This window comes from Macaca thibetana, chromosome 11 (assembly GCF_024542745.1).
Source record: "Macaca thibetana thibetana isolate TM-01 chromosome 11, ASM2454274v1, whole genome shotgun sequence".
NCBI lineage: Eukaryota > Metazoa > Chordata > Mammalia > Primates > Cercopithecidae > Macaca > Macaca thibetana.
The window spans coordinates 68,342,356-68,349,950 of record NC_065588.1 but is presented as its reverse complement, the minus strand read 5'-3'; the positions used below and the strand labels follow the sequence as shown (position 1 = coordinate 68,349,950).

The window sequence follows — 7,595 nt, the reverse complement described above, 5'->3', positions numbered from 1 at the left end:
GTCCTACCATGGCCCCTAAAAAGTCAACCTCTTCTGAGGTGTGTGTCCTCCCTAGAAGCAATGAATTCCTCCTCTCCTCACTATTTATCTCCTGATTGAGCTATCATTCCAGAAACTCATCTTTGAGGCATGACAAGATGCCATAGGTGAACAGTTGCTAGTAAAATTAGAACCTTGAACTACTGGCACTAGGAACCCGGCCCACTCCTTAAAAGCAGTGTTAATCTGTCCAATCTATAGTTACAAAAGTGGGTGATAAACTTAAGTTTCGATAAATTCATCATCTGTAACAAAGAAGGTTCAATCTGGTAATTGAACACGGTGGCAGAAGTAAACTAGCAAAAACACCTGAAAGGTATTTGGGTATGGTGTTGGGTTTCTTCTACTATATTGGCATCTGAACCCAATCCAGTAATTCAAGAAATAGGATCTAGTTCATCCCTAACCCTCTACTTATACACACACACATCATAGCCACCACTACCATCATGACCAAGGAGAGACTAAAAAGAACCAAGTAGGATGACACATGATTCCTGCCAAAGGGGTCAGAACAATACTCTAGCCTCAAAAAAAATGGCCCAATGCTGAAAAGGAAACTGAGACAGAGGCCTACTTAGCCCATTTAATATGGGAAATGCAGGTAAATAATTCTCAGCATGCCAGAGACATCCTCATAATCTGCTCCTGCTACTCCAGCATTACCTCTCGCCAGCCTGTACCCCAAATCTAACAGACATCCTAGAGCTAAGCATGAACCATATTCATAATTCCCTGAACACAGAGTGCTCTCTCCCTTTTGTTTCCCTGCATGAACAAATCCCTTCTTAGAAGGCCTTTCCCTCCTTCCTCCTACTCCTCTCATCTGGCCAATTCCTAATTGCCATTGAAACTCTATTAAAGCTTCACTTTCTCCAAAAGTCTTTCCTAACACTGTTGAAATGGGAGAGTTCCCTGATCCCTGTCACAAGATGTGCAAGAGGGATGTGGTTCATCTGTTTGGTCGCCCCACTGCTCAAATCCCTAGTGGGAGCGGGAGCATGCAGATGGGCAGGTGCAGAGGCCAGGACAAGTACTTCGGGCTCTCAGCCCCACAGTAGTGTCTAGGGGTGGGTGCCTGCAACCCCAGGGCTACAAAGCTCTTTCAACTTTGCTGTCCACAGACAGCTTGAGTGTTAATCAGCTTAGTGGACCTTCTGCCTTTTCACAAGGGCAGAGGGCCAGTATGACATTTTTCTGTATCCCGAGTTCTTCCCCAGCATCCCAGAAAAATCGGGTCACACACAGGCTTGAGGATGAATGCAAGGTTTTATTGAGTGGTGAAGTGGCTCTTGGTGAGATGAATGGGGAGCTGGAAAGGGGAGTGGAGTGGGAAGATGGTCTTCCCCTGGAGTCTGGTCACCCAGCAGCCTGACTCTTCCCTGACCGTCCCCTACTGAAATCCTCTTGGCATCCAGATATTCCTCATCTTCTCTTTGTCTCTCCCTTGTCATTCTGCCATCCATCTGCTGGTCTGCTAGTCTGCTGGTCTGCTGCTGGAGCCTGGGGTTTGGGGGCTTATATGGGTGCAGGGTAGGGAGCATGGTGGGCCAAAAGGCATCTTTTGGGGCATGAAAACAGGAGTGCCTGTTCTCATTTAGTGCCATGGGCACCCAGGCTTGAAGGTGGGGCCTTTGCAGGGGACCACCCTCTTCTACCTGGTATTTCCCTATCTCCTGTTCATATCACTATTAGGGTAGAAGAGATCCACGTTACCCTAAGTCACTGGCGGTGTATCCGTGCAGGTCTGTAGCAGCTTCAGCCCTTGCCTCCTTAGAAGAAGGATTCAACTGAGGGGCAGAAAGCCAAAAAGAGACTGAGGCATATTACAGAGCAGAAGTGGAAGTTTATTTAAAAGGCTTTAGAATAGGAAAGAAAAAAAAGAACCCATGGAAGAGATCCAAGTGAGCACCTGAAGGTCAAAGAGAGAGAAAAGGGCCTTTAACCTTGATCCTGGGACTTTACAGGCTTACCTCTTTCCTGTGATTCTTCCTTTATGGTGGACTTCCCGCATGTGCCGTGTCCTTTTTACCCTTCAGAATTGAGCAGGTGCAGTGTGTTTAGGAAATTGTATGCATGCCCATTTGAAGATTTCTTTTTTTTTTTCTGATGGAGTGTACCCAGAAGATCATACTTTGCCATTTTTGTCTCTTAACGTGCATGCCCAGGAAATTTCTTCTCCCTGGGGCCTGCCTTTAATTAACACTTTAATATTAACAGGTGTGGACCATCAGGAACTAGCCTCTCCCTGGCACCAGCTGCCAATTTATCACTCTTAAAGAGGAATGTGATAATTGCCAAACCATCACCTGTCATTTCTAGTGGGTAGGGGAAAGCCCTCTCCTGCCCCGTGCAAGCCTAACTACCTGTAAAAATACCCCCACTCTGATTTGGAGGTTTATCTTACATACTCCCTTGGCACCCAGAGCCTCCTTCTACTGTACTACCTACATTATAGCAAGTCATGTTGTATTGATATTTATGACTGTAAACTCATTGAAGACAAGAATCATTATTTTTAGTCTTCTTATCTGAAATACTTGGCATAGTGCCAGGCATAGAGAGACTCAACAAATATGAGTGAGTGAAGATTGCAGCTTCAGAGGCACAAAACTGCTATAATAAAAAGCCAAGTCATCCTAAGAGAAGAAACCGTAACCACAAAAATAATTCCAGAACCCCTTGGTGGTCATTCTGAGACTTCAAGAGCATTGTCTACCTTGTTCAGGACTAGCTAATGAATGGATGGAGCTAAGCCCACAGGTCACAAAAGACTTTCTCTGTGGCTATCAGGGCAGTGAAAAATTGGGGTCTCATAGCATGAGTCCCTGGTAAACTAAGATAAAATAATGCTATCATGTTTGCATTTTTAAAAGACCTCTTGGATAGTGTCTTAACTCAAAGGAATGATTTTGTAGTGGAATATCAGGCTTTAGAGTAGTCAGGGGGAAAAAATAGCATTTTATTCATAGAAACTTTCCTTGAGGGCCTGCTCAAGACTCACCTCATAGGTGTGACTACCTATTTAGGGTTGCCAGATAAAATACAAGGTGCCTTATATCTTCATATAAGCAGGTCCCAAGTATTAAATGGGATGTACTAATACTTTTTTTAAAATCATTTTTTGTTTCTCTGAAATCTGAATTTAACTTGGCATCCTATAATCTTTTTGGTGAGAAAAAATTAAAACTTTTAAAAAAGCAGAACTATTACATTATAGGAGTTTTCTGATTGTTTTCAGCTTAGCCCTTTATATCAGCAGTTACTACTCCTTCCTCACCCTCTCCCCAGATTTGTTTTCAGAACATTTATGTTCTGCTCAATGAGCTACACTATTTTTATTGGCTGTTGTGCCAAAACTCAGTTGAAATAACAATCTCAGCATATACCTGAGAAAATCATGCACAGGGAAAACAGACAACAGAGAACTCCCAGACTAATTACTAGGCTATGCCATCCAGCTCCTTAACATACTCTGCCACTCATATTATGGCTGCTCTAGTCACAATAAAAATAATTATATCCTCAATAAATAAGACTATTTCTCAAAATAGTGTTGACAAAGGAAGGCAAACTCTGTAAGATATTTGAAGAGATTTATTCTGAGCCAAAACTTAGTAATCATGGCTCATGACACAGCCCCAGGAGATCCTGAGAACATGTGCCCAAGGTAGTCAGGCTACAGCTTGGTTTTATACATTTTAGGGAGACATAAGATAACAATCAATACATATAAGATATACATTGGTTTTGTCGGGAAAAGTGAAACAACTGGAAGTGGAGGTGAGGGTAGGGGGTGGATTCCAAGTCTTAGGTGGCTTTGAAGATTCTCTGATTTGTAATTGATAAAGAGTTTATCTACAAACCTAGAGTCACTACAAGGGAGTGTCTGAGTTAAAATAGGGGCTGTGGGGACCAAGGTTCTTGTTATGCAGATGAAGTCTTCAGAGAAAATAGACTATATGTATGTATTCTTCAGAGAGAATAGAATGTTTCTTGCTAGACTTTAAAAGGTGCCAGACTCTTTATTAATTCTCTCCTGGATCAGGAAAAAGACTTGGAAAGGGAAGAGAATTCTCTACAGAACATAGGCTTTCCCCACAAGAGACAGCTTTGCAAGGCCATTTCAAAATATGTCAAAGAAATATATTTTGAGCTAAAATGCTTTGATCTCTTTCAGAGCCTGCTATCTGTCACACTGGTATGTTATTGCTATGAAAAGTCTGTTTTGTAAGTCTTAAAGTTTGTTTTAATGTTAACACTGGTCAGCTATGCCTGAATTCCAAAGGAAGGAAGATAATAGTGAATCCTATCCAACCACTCATTCCCATCATGACCAGAACTAGTGTTTCAGGTTTACTTTAGAATGCCCTTGACCGAGAAGAGGGGTCCATTCAGTTGGTTGGGGGGCTTAGAATTTTATTTTTGATTTACAATAGGGTAATTTTATTTTCGATACAAAATTGACCCAGCAGTACTTTAGAATGCACAGTGCTGTTGATCTCAATGTCAGCTTACTTGGCGCAAAGTACAGAGAATTCTATTTTCCTGTTCAGCATCACTACCACCTGTGTCATTCCTAACGTTCCTTCTTTGTAAAAATTAAATCTCCTGCTTTGGCTGAACACATTTATTTCTATTCATAATGGCTACACATGCACACCGAGGAGGATTCAATAATCCCCAGCTCTCCGCTAGTGAGGTTTTCTGACTTTCTTCAGATGTATTTTACATAAAACATATACTTCGATATTTTATACCCCTATTAACATTAAAGTCATGCAAGTATGACTATTATAATCTTTCTAAAGTTTTTATTATTATAAAATTTGTCAAAATTTACATGTTGTCTGAAAAAAATTGGTAAATTTACCCTTAAAAGCCATTTTACTACATTAAAAAAAAAAATCAGTTCTGCCATTTAAAATTTGGTGGTGGATGCAGAAATATTGCCAGAATTTTCATTTGTATTTCTTCCTTTTACACTCAACTCTGCTAGTTATAGTAATTTTAAATGTTCCTTTAAAAAGAACACCTCAACTTCACTGGAGAGCCAAATCCTAATATGTTACCAGGTACATCAAGGATTGTTTCAAAATCACCATGGTAACCCCTAGTTAGGGAGGCTATGCTCACACAATCCATTCTCTTTCTGAAGTAAATCTACTGCTCATCATTTGGTTTTGTTGAGATACCCCTTTTTCATAGAGCAGAAATGAGTTTCAACACAGTCTTGCTTCCCACAGCCAAGTTCATGTGCTGCTTTTTGCATAACTTCACTATACCTTAAAGTGTTGAGGACACCCTCCCTCTGTTTCGGGGTCAATGAAAATGGAAATGTCCACCAGGGAAGTCTGGATAGTTCACAACAATGTTGGGGCACTGATGAGTGTCCCTTCTGCCAGATGACCTACAAGCACTGGACAGAGGAATATCTTCCCCAGAAAATGTGGAATATGGCAACAACTCCTCAGAGAATCTCATAATCAAATTATAATGTCATTGACCTCAACTTGCACACAATTATCTGATGTTATTAATAGCAGTAGATTGGGCTGGACAGTTTTCCAAGCTGGAACTGATCCTCTCCATGAGATCCACCTACATCTCTTCTGGTATCAGGCCCCATACACCTACTTCGGCTGCATACCTTGTTTCCTCTCTTTCTGCCTCCCCGATCAAAATAGCCTTGGGTTTTCCCACTTTCACTTATTCTCAAACCTTCACTGAACATTAGAAAAATCCAGAGATTTTTATTTGTTACTTTGTTTTGTTTTGGTTTGGTTTTGGTTTTGGGGTTTTTTTGAAACGGAGTCTTGCTCTGTCACCAGGCTGGAGTGCCATGGCGCGATCTCGACTCACTGCAACCCCCGCCTCCTGGGTTCAAGCGATTTCCCTGCCTCAGCCTCCGGAGTAGCTGGGACTACAGGCGCACGCCACCACGTGCGGCTAATTTTTTGTGTTTTAGTAGAGACAGGGTTTCACCACGTTTGCCAGGATGGTCTCAGTCTCCTGACCTCATGATGCGCCCCCCTCGGCCTCCCAAAGTGCTGGGATTACAGGCGTGAACCACCGCACTTGCCCTGTTTTTGTTTTTAAATACCAATGTTCAGTGACCATTCTGAGATACTCTAATTTCATCAGCCTGGGTCGAGGCCCAGGAATTGGCATTTTAATAGCTCTTCCAGGTGATTCTATGTTCAGCCAGGGTTCCGAAGTACTGCCATTTTCACTTTCTTACCCATTGTTCTAGTTTAAACTATATGTCACGCTTCTTTCAAGGTCTTTCCCTTGGAATCTCAAGGTGCTTTTCTTAGCTTTTACAGAACTTGGCTCTTGAAAATAGAAAGCTTTGACTTTCGAAACTACTGTTTCTCATGTGGATCTCAAGGACCTATTTGGGAAGTCACAAAGCGAACAATGGCTGTTTCCTTCTTTTTGCCTGCCTGCTATCACAATCCTAATTCTCCTGAAGGAGAATAGTTCTAACTGATAAGGAAATGGTCACATACTATGAAGAGCAGCAAAGAAAAGCACAAAAATGAATATTTCAAAGTATGATCTCACCATATTTACTCCCTTTCTTAGCTTCTCTTTCCTCAAAGCTCTCTTCTGTTGAACGGAGATTTCCTTGTTGATATTCCTCGCCGCAATCATTATGAGGTTGGAAGGGCATTAGTGGTTCTCTCTAAAGGACAAGTAAAATGGCCAGAACCACAGGGCTTATTTACAAACCTTGAGGCTCTCAGCCCCAGTCTGGTAGTACAAGGATCCCTGAAAAGAAAATGGAAACATTATTAATAGCATATAGGGGATCCTTGAAGTGCCAGACTAAGCCTGAGAACCTCAAGGATTCAAAAAATAATCCCTATGGTTCTGGTCATTTCACTCATCCTTTGAAGAGAACCTATGACTGATCTTACCTATGCAATTGCCCACAGTGAGCCTAACTAGAATTAGAATCTGTCTCACACATGGATCTATCCAAAATGCCCTGTTTCACAAGCTTGGGGTCCAAAATAAGCCATTTCTCCTAGGACAGGCAATGTAAATGACTCTCAGTCCTCCACTTGCTACCTTGAGAATGTCTTCCTATTCTTTTTAAAGGGCACCGTTCCCAGAGAGGAAATGGAAAATCTGTTCTGTTTCACTCACTGTTGCTGGGATGTTGCCCTATGATGTCATAGTGGATAACAGGTGGTCCAGAAACCTGTTGCAGAGACCAAAGTACACACTGCTGTCACAAGCATGACAATGTTTTCTTAGGGTGCAGGAAGAGGAAGCTTCTTCCCACAAATGTTACAATCAGCTAGCAACCATGCCGGAGAACACGCTGCAGCAGGTGCGGGTTTTGCCATGATCATATGCCATAAAAATCAGGTGCTGGGAAATCTCTCCTCCATACAACTACTACCCTCCTAGCCATCACGAGGAACTTGTCAGCATTATAGCTTGCTAGGGGCACAGTGCTCTCAAATGAGACACACAGGAAGCCATTTTCCTTAGAATATAACCACACACCAGGCTACCGGGGGAAGGAGTTTTGAGCTTCAGCC

The 7,595-nt window shown here is 42.1% G+C and overlaps 1 long non-coding RNA gene across 2 annotated transcripts; it reads right to left on the bottom strand.

The window, feature by feature from the left end:
- Positions 1–1,945: 1,945 nt before the first annotated feature.
- On the bottom strand, positions 1,946–7,149 carry LOC126931261 (uncharacterized). Of its 2 annotated transcripts, none has more exons than XR_007717813.1 (3): positions 6,963–7,149; positions 6,607–6,813; positions 1,946–2,072 (listed from the first exon to the last, which is right to left on the bottom strand). It is a non-coding gene; the product is annotated as an uncharacterized LOC126931261 (long non-coding RNA). The 2 variants fall into 2 exon arrangements; XR_007717812.1 differs by lacking the exon at positions 1,946–2,072 and adding an exon at positions 6,131–6,433.
- Between the last annotated feature and the right edge of the window lie 446 nt (positions 7,150–7,595).